The sequence below is a fragment of the Tachyglossus aculeatus genome, chromosome 20 (assembly GCF_015852505.1).
Source record: "Tachyglossus aculeatus isolate mTacAcu1 chromosome 20, mTacAcu1.pri, whole genome shotgun sequence".
NCBI classification, from domain to species: Eukaryota; Metazoa; Chordata; class Mammalia; order Monotremata; family Tachyglossidae; genus Tachyglossus; species Tachyglossus aculeatus.
In genome coordinates, this window is record NC_052085.1 from 3,402,336 (window position 1) to 3,420,608 (window position 18,273).

An 18,273-nucleotide genomic window follows, 5' to 3' on the forward strand; every position below is an offset into this window, starting at 1 on the left:
TCCTGTGCCACCTTCCCGGCAGGGAGAGCGAGTCCATGCTAGACTGCGAGCTGGAGGGCACGGAATGTGCATCGCTGGAACATTACGGAGTCTCCTGGGGCCCGGGCGGGGCAAGCACAAGGTATTTCTGGGCATCTTACAAAGTGAACTCTTGATTTACAACCACCCTCCCCTGAAGAGATGCCCTCTGAAAGGACTGAAAGATGAACGGGTGGCCGCCATCCTGCCTTGCGAGTTTGCACCTATTCCAGGGCAGGAACTGATGCTGAGTTACTACTGTGGCCGGGGGGAGGGGGTTTGTGGGGGGGCGTTGCCTTGGGGAAAGACCCCCAGCAATGCAGGAGGGGCCCCACCCCCAGCAGGGAGCTCTGGGGGAAGGAAATGTCCTGCCACAGGAGTGTGACTCTGGGCAAGTCACTTCACTTCTCTGGGCCTCAGTTCCCTAATCTGTAAAACGGGGATTAAGACTGTGAGCCCCCCGTGGGACAACCTGATCACCGTGTAACCTCCCCAGTGCTTAGAACAGTGCTTTGCACATAGTAAGCACTTAATAAATGCCATTATTATTATCATTATTATTATTACTGGAAGACTGGTGCCTCAGGGGAGCGTGAGCATGCGAGGCTGCTGGGAAATCAAGAGCAGGACCCCGAGGGCGCCCAAGCCTAACAGGGACAGAATGGGGGACTGTCTCTATATGTTGCCAATTTGTACTTCCCAAGCGCTTAGTACAGTGCTCTGCACACAGTAAGCGCTCAATAAATACGATTGATGATGAATGGGCCCATAGCTCCCCCCTGCTTAAGAACCCTCCTCTCTTCCACCTCCCCCAACCCCTGAACAGGAAAGTCTTCGGGTACCACTCCCACCCCCCCTCCTCTTGCGGGCCTGTGTGGGATCATTTGTATTTACTGAGCAGTTACTGTGAGCACTGTACTAAGCGCTTCAGAGGGTACACTACAACAATGTTGGTAGGCACATTTCCTGCCCACATCGAGTTTACGGCCTAAGGGGGAGGCGGACCCTAATATAATAAATTACAACTATGTACGTAAGTGGCTGGAACTGGGAAGGGTGGGGCAGTGAGTCACGGGAGCAAATAAGAGCAATGTAGAAAGGAGGGGGAGAAAGGAAAGTGAGCGCTTAGTCAGGGAAGGCTTCCTGGAGGTGTGCCTTCAACAAGGCTTTGAAGGTGGGGAAAGTAAGTGTCTGTTCCAGGCCAGACACAGGGCGTGGGCGAGGTGTCGGCGGTGAGATAGATGAGATCGGGGTGAGTAGGTTGGCACTGGAGAAGGAGGTGCGTGGGCTGAGTTGAAGCAGGAGAGCAGCGAGGTGAGATAAAGAGGAGGAAAGGTGATTGAGTGCTTTTAAAGCCAACAAAAAGGAATTTCTATTTGACGCAGAGGTGGATGAGCAACCACTGGAGATTCCTGAGGAGTGGGAAGACATGGACTGACTGTTTTTGAAGAAAAATGATCCGGGCAGCAGAGTGAAGTATGGACTGGAGTGGGGAGATACAGGAGACATGAAGGTCGCCAAGGAAGCTAATACAGCAATCGAGGTGTAACAGGATAAGTGACTGTATTAACGTAGTAGCATTTTGGATGGAGAGGAAAGGGCGGATTTCAGCGATGTTGTGAAGGTCGAAACCAGCAGGATTTAGTGGTAGATTAAATACGTGGGTTGAATGAGTCAAGGGAAATGCCAAGGTTACTGGCTTGTGAGGTGCCATCTACAGTGATGGGAAAGTCACGGGGAGGACAGGGTTTGGGGGGGAAGATGGGGAGCTCTGTTTTGGACACGTTAAGTTTGAGGTGATTGGCAGAACATCCAAGTAGAGTTGTCTTGAAGGCAGGAGGAAATGAGAGACTGCAGAGAGGGAGAGAGATCAGGGCTGGAGATTTGGGTGTCATCCGCATAGAGGTGATGGTTGAAGCCATGGGAACGAATGAGTTCTCCGAGGGAGTGGGTGTAGATGGAAAGTAGAAGGGAGATTCAGAACTGAATCTTAAGGGATGCCCACAGTTTAGGGGGTGGGAGGCAGAGGATCGCCCCGGAGTTCTGATTCCCACAACAACAGGATGATTATCGTGGCTGGAGAAGCAGCGTGGCTCAGTGGAAAGAGCCCGGGCTTGGAAGTCAGAGGTCACAGGTTCTAATCCTGGCTCTGCCACTTATTAGTTGTGTGACTTTGGGCAAGTCATTTAACTTCTCTGTGCCTCAGTTACCTCATCTGTAAAATGGGGATTAAGACTGTGAGCCCCAAGTGGGACAACCTGATTACCTTGCATCTACCTCAGAGCTTAGAACAGTGCTTTGCACATAGTAAACGCTTAAATACCCTTATTATTACTATCATTATGAGTAGTGGGGTAGGGACCGTCTCTATATGTTGCCAACTTGTACTTCCCAAGCGCTTAGTACAGTGCTCTGCACACGGTAAGAGCTCAATAAATACGATTGAATGAATGAATGAATGGTGGAGCAAAGGGTGCTTTTTTTTGGGGGGGGGGGGGGCGAGGGGCTCACACCCCCCAGTCCCATCCCATCTCTCCCACCCTACCTGGGCAGGAGCTCTGCCTGGATAGGTGGTCCTGAAGCGTGGCCGAGGACCCCCTGTAAAACATGCCCCGTGTGGATGTGGGCAGGGAACGTCACTGTTCATTGTTATATTGTACTCTCTCAAACGCTTAGTACAGTGCTCTGCACGCAGTTAGTGCTCAATAAATATGACTGAATTGAATGAATGAATGACTCAGACAACACACCACCCCGCCTCTCCAAGGGGGTGTTTTCTCCATGTGCTTTGGGAACTCGGGGGGAATCTGTATGGAGAGAACCTGGGGCGGAGGGACAGCTGGACACCCTGTCACGGGGTCGCTCGGCGTCTGTGCCCCTAGACGGCAAGTTTGCCTTAATGTGGGGTTCTTTGAGCCCGCTGCCCTCGTCTTACAGGAGACGTGACCCTCAGATTCCGGTCACATCTACAAGCCGCTTCTTTCTCTCAAGTATCATCTTCGAGCCCGAAGGTTGGCCACCAGGCTTTAAGCCTAGGCGGAGAAATAGAGTGGCGAATGGGAAAAATCTGGATGGGCCGCCTGCTCTCTGTTTCAAACACAACAGAAATGCCACTTTGATGAGATCAAGCATTTCCAGCAGACATGCTCAGGCGAAGAAAACAGTCATTAAAGAACTGGTAATTCACGATGGGTAAATTAGAGCAGACCTGGGGGGGCTTCCAACCAATCGCATTTATCATATTTACATGAAGAAAACTGCAGGAGGGAGAATCAGTCTACCAGGCCTCCCCATTTTACAGCTGAGGAAACTAATAAGGCACAGGAGTGACTTACCCAAGGTCACACAGCAAGCAATTGGTGCAGGCTGGACTAGAACCCAAGTCCTTCTGATTCCCAGGCCTGTGCCCTCGCCACTAGGCCACCCTGCTTCTGCTTACTGTGCGCACAATACTGTACTGAGCGCTTGGGAGAGAACAATATAGCAAGAGTTAGTTGACACGTTTCTTGCCCAGGTTCTTGAAATTCCATAAAGCCCACCGCCAACCTTCACCGTGGGTCCCCTGGACCAAAGGCACTATACTGGGCAGCGAGGTTGTAAATCCTCTGGGGTCAGGAACTATATACTCTTGTTGCCAACTTGTACTTCCCAAGCGCTTAGTACAGTGCTCTGCACACAGTAAGCGCTCAATTAATACGACTGACTGACTGAATGAATATACATTTCTGTTCTCTTTCACGCAGTACTGGGGTGAGAAGACACTCTACCACAAACACTTCAGATTCGAGCTCCTGATGAAACTGTTCCCGTCCTGGCAAAAATAAAAAACGCGAGAAGCAGTGTGGCCTAACGGAAAGAGCACAGACCTGGAAATCAGAAGGACCCGGGTTCTAGTCCTGTCTCCGCCTCATCTGCTATGGGACCTGGGGCAAGTTACTTCACTTCTCTGGGCCTCAGTTACCTCATCTGTAAAATGGGGATTAAGACTGGGAATCCACGTGGGACAGGGACTGTGTCCAACCAGATGACCTGATATCTATCGACTCCAGGGTTTAGCACAGCGCCCAGGCCCATAGTAAGCGCTTAACTAATACCGTTAAAACAAAAACACCTGCTCCCTCCACCCTGCAAAAATAAAAGCAACAAACACGTGTCCTAACCTAATCATACCAAACCCACCTAGTCCCCAATCCTCCTTCCATACTTCTTTTAACCGTGTCTTGAAAATAATCCTAAATTACCACGTCACGCTCACTGGTACCTATTTTGGACTAGGCTTCACCCCCCGAACGCTCACCCTGTTCCAGCTTTTAACAGCCGTCGTGGGACATCGCTAATTTGGCTTCTAGAGCAGGGAGGGGGCCACCACAGATACGATTCCAAGAGTTACCAATTGTCACCCTGGGAATATCGCGGGAAGGAGCGGAGGGTGGTTGGCATTTTATCCGGGCGGCGCCGTGGATGGGATGTTTTACTTTACGATACCGTACAAACGTGCTCTATGCAACCCGTGCTACCGCTGTGGACGATACATAAAATCACAATGAGACCCTGGGAGGGGAGGCAAGCGGGTCGGTCTCCCGTTGTGCGTTTGATGGGAACCGACCGGCCCTCGGGAAGCCAGGCAGGAGTGATGAGCACATGTTGGCTGCGGGGTGTTGGCAGCCCTGCTTGGCTTCCTCCTCCGGCCCGTAGAGAAATGAGGAAGCAGCGGTGGCTTTGAGGTGAGGCCCGGCCCGGGTCAGTGGTGTTTTCCGGGGATGAGGGGGGTTGGCTTTCTGTGGGAGGGGATGGCTACTGGGCCTCCATGGGGCAATCCGGAGGCCTGCCTGCATGGCCTGGCTGTGGAGGCTGCCCACACGGTGAGAGGGAAAGAAGGGTGGCGGCTACCCTATGGTGAGAGGGGAAGATGGAGAGGGGAACCTGTCCTTATAATAAACAGTGAAGATGAAGGGGTTAACCAGGTAGCAGGGGGGGATCCAGGTGGTTAAAGGTGGGATTGACGGGGGGGGGGGGGGGGGTGTCCTCCTTATCATAATAATAATGACGGCATTTGTTAAGCACTTACTATGTGCCAAGCGCTGGGATAGATACAAGGTGATCAGGTTGTCCCACGGCGGGGCTCACAGTCTTAATCCCCATTTTACAGATGAGGGAACTGAGGCCCAGAAAAGTGAAGCGACTTGCCCGCAGTCACCCAGCTGACAGTTGGCGGAGCGGGAATTTGAACCCATGACCTCTGACTCCAAAGCCCGGGCTCTTTCCACTGAGCCACGCTGCTTCTGTATTTTCCTTATGGTGAAAGGTGAGATGGGGGGTGGGGGGGGGGAGTGTCCAGATGGTTTAGATGGTTTAAGGTGAGTGGGGGGGGGGGCAACAGCCCACAGCCAACATACGCTCGTCACTCCTGCCTGGCTTCCCGAGGGCCGGTCGGTTTCCATCATTACTTCCCAAGCGCTTAGTACAGTGCTCTGCACACAGTAAGCGCTCAATAAATACGACTGAGTGAATGAATGACTTTGGGCAAGTCACTTAACTTCTCTGGGCCTCAGTGACCTCATCTGGAAAACGGGGGTGAAGCCTGTGAGCCCCACGTGGGACAACCTGATCACCTTGTATCCCCCTCCCCCCAGCGCTTAGAGTGGTGCTTGGCGCATAGTAAGCGCTTACCAGATACCAAAATGATTATTAATGATGATTATGATTCCCGCCCTGGTCAGTTCCCTAATCTGGAAAATGGGGATGAAGACTGTGAGCCCCACGTGGGCCAACCTGATCACCTTGTGTCCTCCCCAGCGCTTAGGACAGAGCTTGGCACATAGTAAGCGCTTAACAAATACCATTATTATTAGATGCCACAATTACTACAGCTCTTAGAACAGAGCTTGGCACATAGGAAGCGCTTAACAAATACCAACATTATTATTATTATCTGTAAAATGGGGGTTAAGACTGTGAGCCCCACGTGGGCCAACCTGATCACCTTGTGTCCTTCCCAGCGCTTAGGACAGTGCTTGGCACATGGTAACCACTTAACAAATACCATCATTATTATTAAACGCCACAATTATTAACGGCGCTGAGAACAGCTTGGCACATAGTAGGAGCTTAACAAATACCAACATTATTATTATCTGTAAAATGGGGGTGAAGATTATGAGCCCCACTTGGGCCAACCTGATCACCTTGTGTCCTCCCCAGCGCTTAGGACAGTGCTTGGCACGTGGTAAGCGCTTAACAAATACCGTCATTATTATTATTAAACGCCACAATTATTACGGCGCTGAGAACAGAACTTGGCACGTAGTAAGCGCTTAACAAATACCAACATTATTATTATTATTGTCTGTTAAAAGGGGGTGAAGACTGTGAGCCCCACGTGGGCCAACCTGATCCCCTTGTGTCCTCCCCAGCGCTTAGGACAGTGCTTGGCACGTGGTAAGCGCTTAAGAAATACCAACATTATTATTATTATCTGTAAAATGGGGGTGAAGACTGAGCGCCCCACGTGGGCCTACCTGATCCCCTTGTGTCCTCCCCAGCGTTTAGGACAGTGCTTGGCACGTGGTAAGCCCTTAACAAATACAGTCATTATTATTATTAAACGCCACAATTATTGCGGCGCTGAGAACAGAGCTTGGCACATAGTAAGCGCTTAGCAAATACCAACATTATCATTATTATCTGTAAAATGGGGGTGAAGACTGAGCCCCACGTGGGCCAACCTGATCACCTTGTGTCCTCCCCAGCGCTTACGACACGTGTGGTAAGCCCTTAATACCATCATTATTATTAAACGCCACAATTATTAACGGCGCTGAGAACAGAACTTGGCACGTAGTAAGCGCTTAACAAATACCAATATTACTATTATTATTGTCTGTAAAATGGGGGTGAAGACTGTGAGCCCCACGTGGGCCAACCTGATCACCTTGTGTCGGTAAGCGCTTAACAAATACCATCATTATTATTAAACGCCACAATTATTAACGGCGCTGAGAACAGAGCTTGGCACATAGTAAGCGCTTAACAAATACCAACATTATTATTATTATTATTGTCTGTAAAATGGGGAGGAAGACTGTGAGCCCCACGTGGGCCAACCTGATCACCTTGTGTCGGTAAGCGCTTAACAAATACCATCATTATTATTAAACGCCACAATTATTAACGGCGCTGAGAACAGAGCTTGGCACATAGTAAGCGCTTAACAAATACCAACACTATTATTATTATCTGTAAAATGGGGGTGAAGACTGTGAGCCCCACGTGGGCCAACCTGATCACCTTGTGTCCTCCCCAGCGCTTAGGACAGTGCTTGGCACGTGGTAAGCGCTTAACAAATACCGTCATTATTATTATTAAACGCCACAATTATTACGGCGCTGAGAACAGAGCTTGGCACGTAGTAAGCGCTTAACAAATACCAACATTATTATTGTTATCTGTAAAATGGGGGTGAAGACTGTGAGCCCCACGTGGGCCAACCTGATCCCCTTGTGTCCTCCCCAGCGCTTAGGACAGAGCTTGGCACGTGGTAAGCGCTTAAGAAATACCAACATTATTATTATTATCTGTAAAATGGGGGTGAAGACTGTGAGCCCCACGTGGGCCTACCTGAGCCCCTTGTGTCCTCCCCAGCGCTTAGGACAGTGCTTGGCACGTGGTAAGCCCTTAACAAATACCAACATTATTATTATTATTATCTGTAAAATGGGGGTGAAGACTGTCAGCCCCACGTGGGCCAACCTGATCCCCTTGTGTCCTCCCCAGCGCTTAGGACAGTGCTTGGCACGTGGTAAGGCCTTAACAAATACAGTCATTATTATTATTAAACGCCACAATTATTGCGGCGCTGAGAACAGAGCTCGGCACGTAGTAAGCGCTTAACAAATGCCGTCATTATTATTAATTATTATGATAATTCCTAAGGACGGTGCGTTGGAGGGCTTTGGGCAGGGGTCAGAGGTCACCCCGGGCCAGGGGAGGTTGCATCATGCAGCTGGGCGCACACGCAGAAGACACACACACACAAAAAAAACGCAAAAACACACAGAACAGACCCACGTGGACACACAAGGACACAAAAAGACACAAAAAGGCACCAAAAAAACCCAAATAAACGGACTCACCGACGGTCTGGACGCTCTGAAGTCCTGGAGCCGAGGTACCTCAGCAGCAAGTTCGGCCCTCGTGGCGTGCGCGGGGGCTTCTGGGAGCGAGCGGGGCGCGTGCGCGGCGATGGCGGGAGCGCGCCGGGAGGGGGCGCCCGCGGCGGGGGAGGGAGGGAGGGAGGGCGGACAGCGCAGGCGCGTCCCCGCGCGGAGGGGCGGGGCCCGCCCGTTGCCATGGCAGCGCGTGCAGGGCGGGGCGCCCCCCAGTGCCCAGGCCCGGCAGGACGGCTCGGGACAAGGACCGGCGTTCCATTCATCATCAATCGTATTTATTGAGCGCTTACTATGTGCAGAGCACTGTACTAAGCGCTTGGGAAGTACACATTGGCAACATCTAGAGACAGTCCCTACCCAACAGTGGGCTCACAGTCTAAAAGGGGGAGACAGAGAACAAAACCAAACATACTAACAAAATAAAATAAATAGAATAGATATGTACAAGTAAAATAAAGAGTAATAAATATGTACAAACAGATATACATATATATTCATTCATTCATTCAATCGTATTTATTGAGCGTTTAATACATACCTGTATATATACTTAATATATACCTGTATATATGTATATATGTTTGTATGTATTTATTACTCTATTTATTTTACTTGTACATATCTATTCTATTTATTTTATTTTGTTAGTATGTTTGGTTTGGTTCTCTGTCTCCCCCTTCTAGACTGTGAGCCCACTGTTGGGTAGGGACTGTCTCTATATGTTGCCGACTTGTACTTCCCAAGCGCTTAGTACAGTGCTCTGCACACAGTAAGCGCTCAATAAATACGATTGATGATGATGATGATGATGATGATGATGATGAGCGCTTAACTGGGTGCAGAGCACCGGGCTAAGCGCTTGGGAAGTCCAAGTTGGCAACATTCATTCACATTTATTACCTCCTTCCCTTCCCCACAGCACCTGTATATATGTATATATCATCATCATCAATCGTATTTATTGAGCGCTTACTGTCAATCAATCAATCAATCATATTTATTGAGCACTTACTGTGTGCAGGCACTGTACTAAGCGCTTGGGAAGTCCAAGTTGGCAACATTCATTCACGTTTATTACCTCCTTCCCTTCCCCACAGCACCTGTACATATGTATATATCATCATCATCAATCGTATTTATTGAGCGCTTACTGTGTGCAGAGCACTGTACTAAGCGCTTGGGAAGTCCAAGTTGGCAACATTCATTCACATTTATTACCTCCTTCCCTTCCCCACAGCACCTGTATATATGTATATATCATCATCATCAATCGTATTTATTGAGCGCTTACTGGGTGCAGAGCACTGTACTAAGCGCTTGGGAAGTACAAGTTGGCAACATATAGAGTCTGTACATATTTATTACTCTATTTATTTATTTTACTTGTACGTATCTATTCTATTTATTTTATTTTGTTAGTATGTTTGGTTTTGTTGTCCGTCTCCCCCTTTTAGACAGTGAACCCACTGTTGGGTAGGGACTGTCTCTATACGTTGCCAACTTGGACTTCCCAAGCGCTTAGTACAGTGCTCTGCACACAGTAAGTGCTCCATAAATACGATTGATTGATTGACTGATTGAGCGCTTACTGTGTGCAGAGCACTGTACTAAGCGCTTGGGAATTACAAGTTGGCAACATGTAGAGACGGCCCCTACCCAACAGTGGGCTCACGGTCTAGAAGGGGGAGACAGACAACAAAACAAAACATATTAACAAAATAAAATAATTAGAATAAATATGTCAAATATACAAATATGTCACCCAGCTGACAATTGGCAGAGCCTGGATTTGAACCCATGACCTCTGACTCCAAAGCCCGGGCTCTTTGCACTGAGCCACGCTGCTTCTCTTATAAATATGTAATTTATCTATTTATATTAATGTCCGTCTCCCCCTCTAGACCGTGAGCTTGGTGTGGGCAGGGAATCAACTCTTGTACTGTGCTCTCTCGGGCGCTTAGTACAGAGCTCTGCACACAGTAAGCGCTCAATAAATACAAGTCAATGGGGGAGCTTGCTGCCACCTAGTGACCGCATTAAGTCAATCCACGGCATTTATTGAGCGCTTACTATAATAAAATAATAATAATAATAATAATAAAGGTATTTATTAAGCGCTTATTATGCGCAAAGCACTGTTCTAAGCGCTGGGGGGTTACATGGTGATCAGGTTACCCCCGGCGGGGCTCACAGTCTTCATCCCCACTTTACAATAACAAAATATATATATATATATATATATAATAGTATTTATTAAGCGCTTACTGTGTGCAAAGCACTGTTCTAAGCGCTGGGGAGGTTCCAAGGTGATCAGGTTGTCCCACGCGGGGGGGACTCACAGTCTTCATCCCCATTTTCCAGATGAGGGAACTGAGGCCCAGAGAAGTGAAGTGACTGGCCCAAAGTCACCCAGCTGGCAATTGGCAGAGCCGGCATTTGAACCCATGACCTCTGACTCCAAAGCCCGGGCTCTTTCCACTGAGCCACGCTGCTTCTCTTATAAATATGTAATTTATCTATTTATATTAAGGTCCGTCTCCCCCTCTGGACTGGGAGCTTGTTGTGGGCAGGGAAGGTGTCTTAGAGAAGCAGCGTGGCTCAGTGGAAAGAGCACGGGCTTGGAAGTCAGAGGTCATGGGTTCAAATCCCGACTCTGCCAATTGTCAGCCGTGTGACCTTGGGCAAGTCACTTCACTTCTCTGGGCCTCAGTTCCCTCATCTGGAAAATGGGGATGAAGACTGTGAGCCCCACGAGGGTAACCTGATCACCTTGTATCCTCCCCCAGCGCTTAGAACAGTGCTTGGCACATAGTAAGCGCTTAATAAATGCCATCATTATTATTATTATTATCAACTCTTGTACTGTGCTTTCTAGAGCGTTTAGTACAGAGCTCTGCACACAATAAGCATTCAATAAATACAATTCAATGGGGGAGCATTAAGTGACCGCATTAAGTCAATCCATGGCATTTATTGAGCGCTTACTATAATAATAATGATAGCATGTATTAAGCACTTGTTGTGTGCAAAGCACTGTTCTAAGCGCTGGGGAGGTTCCAAGGTGATCAGGTTGTCCCACGGGGGGGGGCTCACAGTCTTCATCCCCATTTTCCAGATGAGGGAACTAAGGCCCAGAGAAGTGAAGTGACTGGCCCAAAGTCCCACAGCTGACAATTGGCAGAGCCGGAATTTGAACCCATGACCTCTGACCCCAAAGCCCGGGCTCTTTCCACTGAGTCACGCTGCTTCTCTTATAAATATGTAATTTATCTATTTATATTAATGTCCGTCTCCCCCTCTGGACTGGGAGCTTGTTGTGGGCAGGGAACGTGTCTTAGAGAAGCAGCGTGGCTCAATGGAAAGTCTAAAAGCTTAGGACACCACCAATTTACGTTACAATTAAACTTGGATTTTACAACCAACAGATACAGCAATTTGTCACCGAGGAGATGAAAGCTGACTGAGCCCCTTCCTTCCTCTCCCCCTCGTCCCCCTCTCCATCCCCCCCATCTTACCTCCTTCCCTTCCCCACAGCAGCTGTATAGATGGATATATGTTTGTACATATTTATTACTCTATTTATTAATTTTACTTGTACATATCTATTCTATTTATTTATTTTGTTAGTATGTTTGGTTTTGTTCTCCGTCTCCCCCTTTTAGACTGTGAGCCCACTGTTGGGTAGGGACTGTCTCTATACGTTGCCAACTTGGACTTCCCAAGCGCTTAGTCCAGTGCTCTGCACACAGTAAGCGCTCAATAAATACAATTGATGATGATGATGATCTTGTACCCAACCCAGCGCTTAGAAGCCTGTTTGACACGTAGTAAGCACTTAACAAATACCATTAAAAAAAAGAGGAAGAGGCCAGAAATACATTTAGCAGAGAAAAGAAATTCCTGCTTGTCTGTCAATCAATCAATCATATTTATTGAGCGCTTACTGTGTGCAGAGCACTGGACTAAGCGCTTGGGAAGTACAAGTTGGCAACATATAGAGTCCCTACCCGACAGTGGGCTCACAGTCTAAAAGCTTAGGACACCACCAATTTACGTTACAATTAAACTTGGATTTTACAACCAACAGATGCAGCAATTTGTCACCGAGGAGATGAAAGGTGACTGAGCCCCTTCCTTCCTCTCCCCCTCGTCCCCCTCTCCATCCCCCCCATCTTACCTCCTTCCCTTCCCCACAGCACCTGTATAGATGTATATATGTTTGTACATATTTATTACTCTATTTATTGATTTATCTTACTTGTACCTATCTATTCTATTTATTTTATTTTGTTCGTACGTTTGGTTTTGTTCTCCGTCTCCCCCTTTTCGACTGTGAGCCCACCGTTGGGTAGGGACTGTCTCTAGATGTTGCCAACTTGGACTTCCCAAGCGCTTAGTCCAGTGCTCTGCACACAGTAAGCGCTCAATAAATACGATTGATGATGATGATGAAAGTTGGTGATGGTCTTCAACTTATTTGGGGGACACTTAGGCTACGAAATTCCAGCTTTAATTCTATTTGTTCTGACGGCTTTGACCCCCGTCTGCGGGGTTTGTTTTGTTCTCTCCTCTCTCCCTCAGGTCCAAACTATCTCCCCCCACCCCCCCACCACACCCAACTCTCATTCATTCATTCAATCGTATTTATTGAGCGCTTACTGTGTGCAGAGCACTGTACTAAGCGCTTGGGAAGTCCAAGTTGGCAACATATAGAGACAGTCCCTACCCAACAGTGGGCTCAACTGTCCCCTTCCCGTTGCCCCATCCTCCCTCCTGAACCGGAGGTGATCACTACGTCCCACCAGCTGATTGCAGGCGAGCATATACTGAGGTGTTCCTCAAGCTGTTGGTCCACAGTGCTACCACTGCTGGTTAGCACAGATCTACAAGAAAAGGGTAGAAACCTGAATTTAGACTGTGAGCCCACTGTTGGGTAGGGCCCATCTCTATATGTTGCCAACTTGGACTTCCCAAGCGCTTAGTACAGTGCTCTGCACACAGTAAGCGCTCAATAAATACGATTGAATGAATGAATGCTTCGCACACAGTACTTGCACATATTTATTCCATTTATTTTATTTTGTTACTATGTTTAGTTTAGTTGCCTGCCTCCCCCTTCTAGACTGGGAGCCCGCTGTCGGGTAGGGACCGTCTCTCTATGTTGCCGACTTGGACTTCCCAAGCGCTTAGTCCAGTGCTCTGCACACAGCAAGCGCTCAATAAATACGATTGAATGAATAAATGAGTGAATGAATTTCACAGATGAGGTAACCGAGGCACAGAGAAGTTAAGTGACTTACCCACGGTCACATAACAGACAAGCAGCATGGCTTATATGTTGCCAACTTGTACTTCCCAAGCGCTTAGTACAGTGCTCTGCACACAGTAAGCACTCAATAAATACAATTGATTGATTAGGGGACACAGCACTGGCTTGGGAGCCAGAAGGAACTGGGTTCTAATCTTGGCTTCGCCACCTGTACGCTGCGTGACCTTGGCCAAGTCACTTAACTTCTCTGAGCCTCGGTTGCCTCATCTGTAAAACGGGGATGAAGATTACGAGCCCCACGCGGGACATGGGCTGAATCCGGCCTGATTAGCTTGTACCTACCCCAGAGCTTAGCACGGTGCCTGGGACACCATCATCATCATCAATCGTATTTATTAAGCGCTTACTGTGTGCAGAGCACTGTACTAAGCGCTTGGGAAGTCCAAATTGGCAACATATAGAGACAGTCCCTACCCAACAGTGGGCTCACAGTCTAAAAGGGGGAGACAGAGAACAAAACCAAACATACTAACAAAATAAAATAAATAGAAAATAAAATAAATAGAAGTAGGACATAGTAAGCACTTAACAAATTCCGTAAAAAAAATTAAAAAATAAAAGTGGCCAAGTCAGATTTAGAACCCAGGTCTTTTTGACGCCCAAGCCCATGCCTTATCCACTACGCCACGCTGCTTCTCATTTCTGTAAAAGCCGTGTCACCGACCACTCGCCGGTGCTTTCTTTGCACATAGTAAGCACTTAATAAATGATGATGATGGTATTTGTTAAGCGCTTATTATAAAGCGCTTTTATTATAAATGCGATTATTATTATCCCGGAGGGCGATCTCGGCTAGGCTCGTCACTTGTGGGGGGAACAGAGGAGCTCACAATGACCCAGAGATGGAGTCTTCCCTGCTGCAGGGAAGCAGGACAATGAAATCCCTTCCCTGGGGAACACCCCCAAATCCCCCCGGAAGTCCCAGAGGGATAAACACACAAGGAACAAGTGCTTTGCACATAGTAAGCGCTTAATAAATGGCATCATTATTATTATTATTAACAGTAATAATGGATCTTGTTGAGCGTGCCCACAGTAAGTGCTCAATAAATATGAGCCTTCCCTTCCCCACAGCACCTGTATATATGTACATATGTTTGTACATATTTATTACTCTATTTATTTATTTATTTTACTTGTACATATCGATTCTATTTATTTTATTTTGTTAGTATGTTTGGTTTTGTTCTCTGTCTCCCCCTTTTAGACTGTGAGCCCGCTGTTGGGTAGGGACTGTCTCTATATGTTGCCAATTTGTCCTTCTCAAGCGCTTAGTACAGTGCTCTGCACGCAGTAAGCACTCAATAAATACGATTGATGATGATGATGATGATGAGCCCCACGTGGGACACCCGGATTGCCTTGCATCTACCCCAGCGCTTAGAACAGTGCTTAGCACATAGTAAGCGCTTAACCAATGTATATAGGTTTGTACGTATTTATTACTCTATTTATTTTACTAGTGCATATTTTATTTATTTTATTTTGTTAAGGTTTTGTTTTGTTCTCTGTTTCCCCCTTCTAGACTGTGAGCCCACTGTTGGGTAGGGACCATCTCTATATGTTCATTCATTCATTCATTCGTATTTATTGAGCGCTTACTGTGTGCAGAGCACTGTACTAAGCGCTTGGGAAGGACAAGTTGGCAACATATATATATAGTTATATATATATAAACCAACGTATATATTGGCAACGTATATATATTGTTATCTATACAGTTATATATGTGTATTACTATATGATAATATAAAGTTCTATAGAATAGATAAATGACGTGGTGATCATTCCTCTTCATGACAATTCCAGTCCGGCCTCAGCCAGCCCGCCCTTCGTCACGGCGACGTTGCCAATGTGTACTTCCCAAGCGCTTAGTACAGTGCTCTGTACACAGTAAGCGCTCAATAAATACGATTGAACGAATGAATAAATGACTGACTGATGCTCTCCCAAGCGCTCAGAAGCAGCGTGGCTCAATGGAAAGAACCCGGGCTTAGGAGCCAGAGGTCATGGGTTCTAATCCCGGCTCTGCCACTTGTCAGCTGTGTGACTTTGGGCAAGTCACGTCACTCCTCTGGGCCTCAGTTACCTCATCTGGGAAATGGGGATTAAGACTGTGAGCCCCACGTGGGACAACCTGATCACCCTGTATCCCCCTCCAGCGCTTAGAACAGTGCTTCGCACATAGTAATAATAATAATAATAATGGCATTTGTTAAGTGCTTACTATGTGCAGAGCAGTGTTCTAAGCGCATTATTATTCTATTTATTTATTTTTTTTGTACCTATTTATTCTATTTATTTTGTTAATATGTTTTGTTTTGTTCCGTCTCCCCCTTCTAGACTGTGAGCCCACTGTTGGGTAGGGACCGTCTCTATATGTTGCCAACTTGTACTTCCCAAGCGCTTAGTACAGTGCTCTGCACACAGGAAGCGCTCAATACGACTGAATGAATGAACAGGAAGCACTTAACAAATGCCATCATTATTATTATTACTACAGCGCTCTGCACATAGTAAGATGCGATAAATATCACCATTGATGATGACGGTAAGTGCTTAGTACAGTGCTCTGCACACAGTAAGCGCTCAATAAATACGGTTGATGGAAGCACTGGGGTAGATACGAGAATCAGATTGGGTACAGTCCCTGTCCCCCATGGGGCTCACAGTCTAAGTAGGAGGGCGAACACGCACTGAACCCCCATTTTTCAGTTGAAGCAACAGCGGAGATATTTTTCCCACTCCACGTCACTCACCTGACGACGACGGTAAGTTTCCGATCGTCCCCAGACGGCTCGGCCCGCGGTCCCGACTGGAAGCCGGCGCCATAACAATGATGGCATTTGTTAAGCGCTTACTATGTGCAAAGCACTGTTCTAAGCGCTGGGGGGGGGGATACAATGTGATCAAGTTGTCCCACGTGGGGCTCACAGTCTTTATCCCCATTTTTACAGATGAGGTAACTGAGGCTCAGGGAAGTGAAGTGACTCGCCCAAGGTCACGCAGCAGACTTGTGGTGGAGTCGGGATTCGAACCCATGACCTCTGACTCCAAAGCCCGTGCTCTTTCCACTGAGCCACGGCGACTGAACCGGGTCGCCGAGCGGTTTAGTTCGCCACCCGGAAAATCACGCCAACCCCTCGGGGCTGCTCCCAGCCGCGACTTGGGGCGCGGACTCGCGTCGTTCACCCGTCGGTGGAGAGCAAACGGACGGCGGGAGGCGGCGCGCACCCCATCATCATCATCTTCATCAATCGTATTTATTGAGCGCTTACTGTGTGCAGAGCACTGGACTAAGCGCTTGGGAAGTCCAAGTTGGCAACGTCTGGAGACAGTCCCTACCCAACAGTGGGCTCACGGTCGAAAAGGGGGAGACAGAGAACAAAACCAAACATACTGACAAAATAAAATAAATAGAATAGATATGTACAAGTAAAATAAATAGAGTAATAAATATGTACAAACATATATACAGGTGCTGCGGGGAAGGGAAGGAGGTAAGATGGGGGGGATGGAGAGGGGGACGAGGGGGAGAGGAAGGAAGGGGCTCAGTCTGGCGATGGTCATGAGCGAACAAAACTCCCGAAAGCAGCTAGGCCCAAGGACACGGATCCTTCTCCCCTCCCCAAATGTCCATTACGGGGCCATTACCATTTCAATGCCAATTTTAACCCATCACTTCTCTCCATCTCCTCTAGATTGGGAGCTCCTCGTGGATGTGTCCACCAACCCCGTTGCACTGTACTCTCCCAAGCTTTAAGTACAGCGCTCTGCGCACAGTACGCGCTCAAACACCACTGACTGACCGGCCGACCGCCACGAACCAATATTCCAGAGTCAGAGCGGCCGGGCCACCCCTGAGAAGGTTGGAGGTTTCCCTTCTGCAATTTAGTATAGTGCTCTGCACACAGTAAGCGCTCAATAAATACGACTGATGATGCAAAAGTCAGCCGCAATACACCTGAGATGAGGGGGGCTGATTCTGCGCCTGGCCACCCCCGAGAAGGTTGGAGGTTTCCCTTCTGCAATTTAGTACAGTGCTCTGCACACAGTAAGTGCTCAATAAATACGATTGATGATGCAAAAGTCAGCCGCAATACACCTGAGATGAGGGGGGCTGATTCTGCGCCTGGCCACCCCCGAGAAGGTTGGAGGTTTCCCTTCTGCAATTTAGTACAGTGCTCTGCACACAGTAAGCGCTCAATAAATACGATTGATGATGCAAAAGTCAGCCGCAATACACCTGAGATGAGGGGGGCTGATTCTGCGCCTGGCCACCCCCGAGAAGGTTGGAGGTTTCCCTTCTGCAACTTAGTACAGTGCTCTGCACACAGTAAGCGCTCAATAAATACGATTGATGATGCAAAAGTCAGCCGCAATACACCTGAGATGAGGGGGGCTGATTCTGCGCCTGGCCACCCCCGAGACGGTTGGAGGTTTCCCTTCTGCAACTTAGTACAGTGCTCTGCACACAGTAAGCGCTCAATAAATACGATTGATGATGCAAAAGTCAGCCGCAATACACCTGAGATGAGGGGGGCTGATTCTGCGCCTGGCCACCCCCGAGACGGTTGGAGGTTTCCCTTCTGCAACTTAGTACAGTGCTCTGCACACAGTAAGCGCTCAATAAATACGATTGATGATGCAAAAGTCAGCCGCAATACACCTGAGATGAGGGGGGCTGATTGTGCGCCTGGCCACCCCCGAGAAGGTTGGAGGTTTCCCTTCTGCAATTTAGTACAGTGCTCTGCACAC

At 48.1% G+C, this 18,273-nt stretch overlaps 1 protein-coding gene across 1 annotated transcript in view; it reads right to left on the reverse strand.

Annotated features, from left to right (window-relative positions):
• Positions 1 to 8,219, reverse strand: part of SLC7A1 (solute carrier family 7 member 1) — a 44,957-nt gene extending 36,738 nt beyond the window's left edge. Inside the window, exon 1 of the transcript XR_005455225.1 lies at positions 8,151 to 8,219. The gene's annotated coding sequence lies outside the window, so the exon portion shown is untranslated. The remainder of the gene's footprint in view (positions 1 to 8,150) is intronic.
• Positions 8,220 to 18,273: the final 10,054 nt, after the last annotated feature.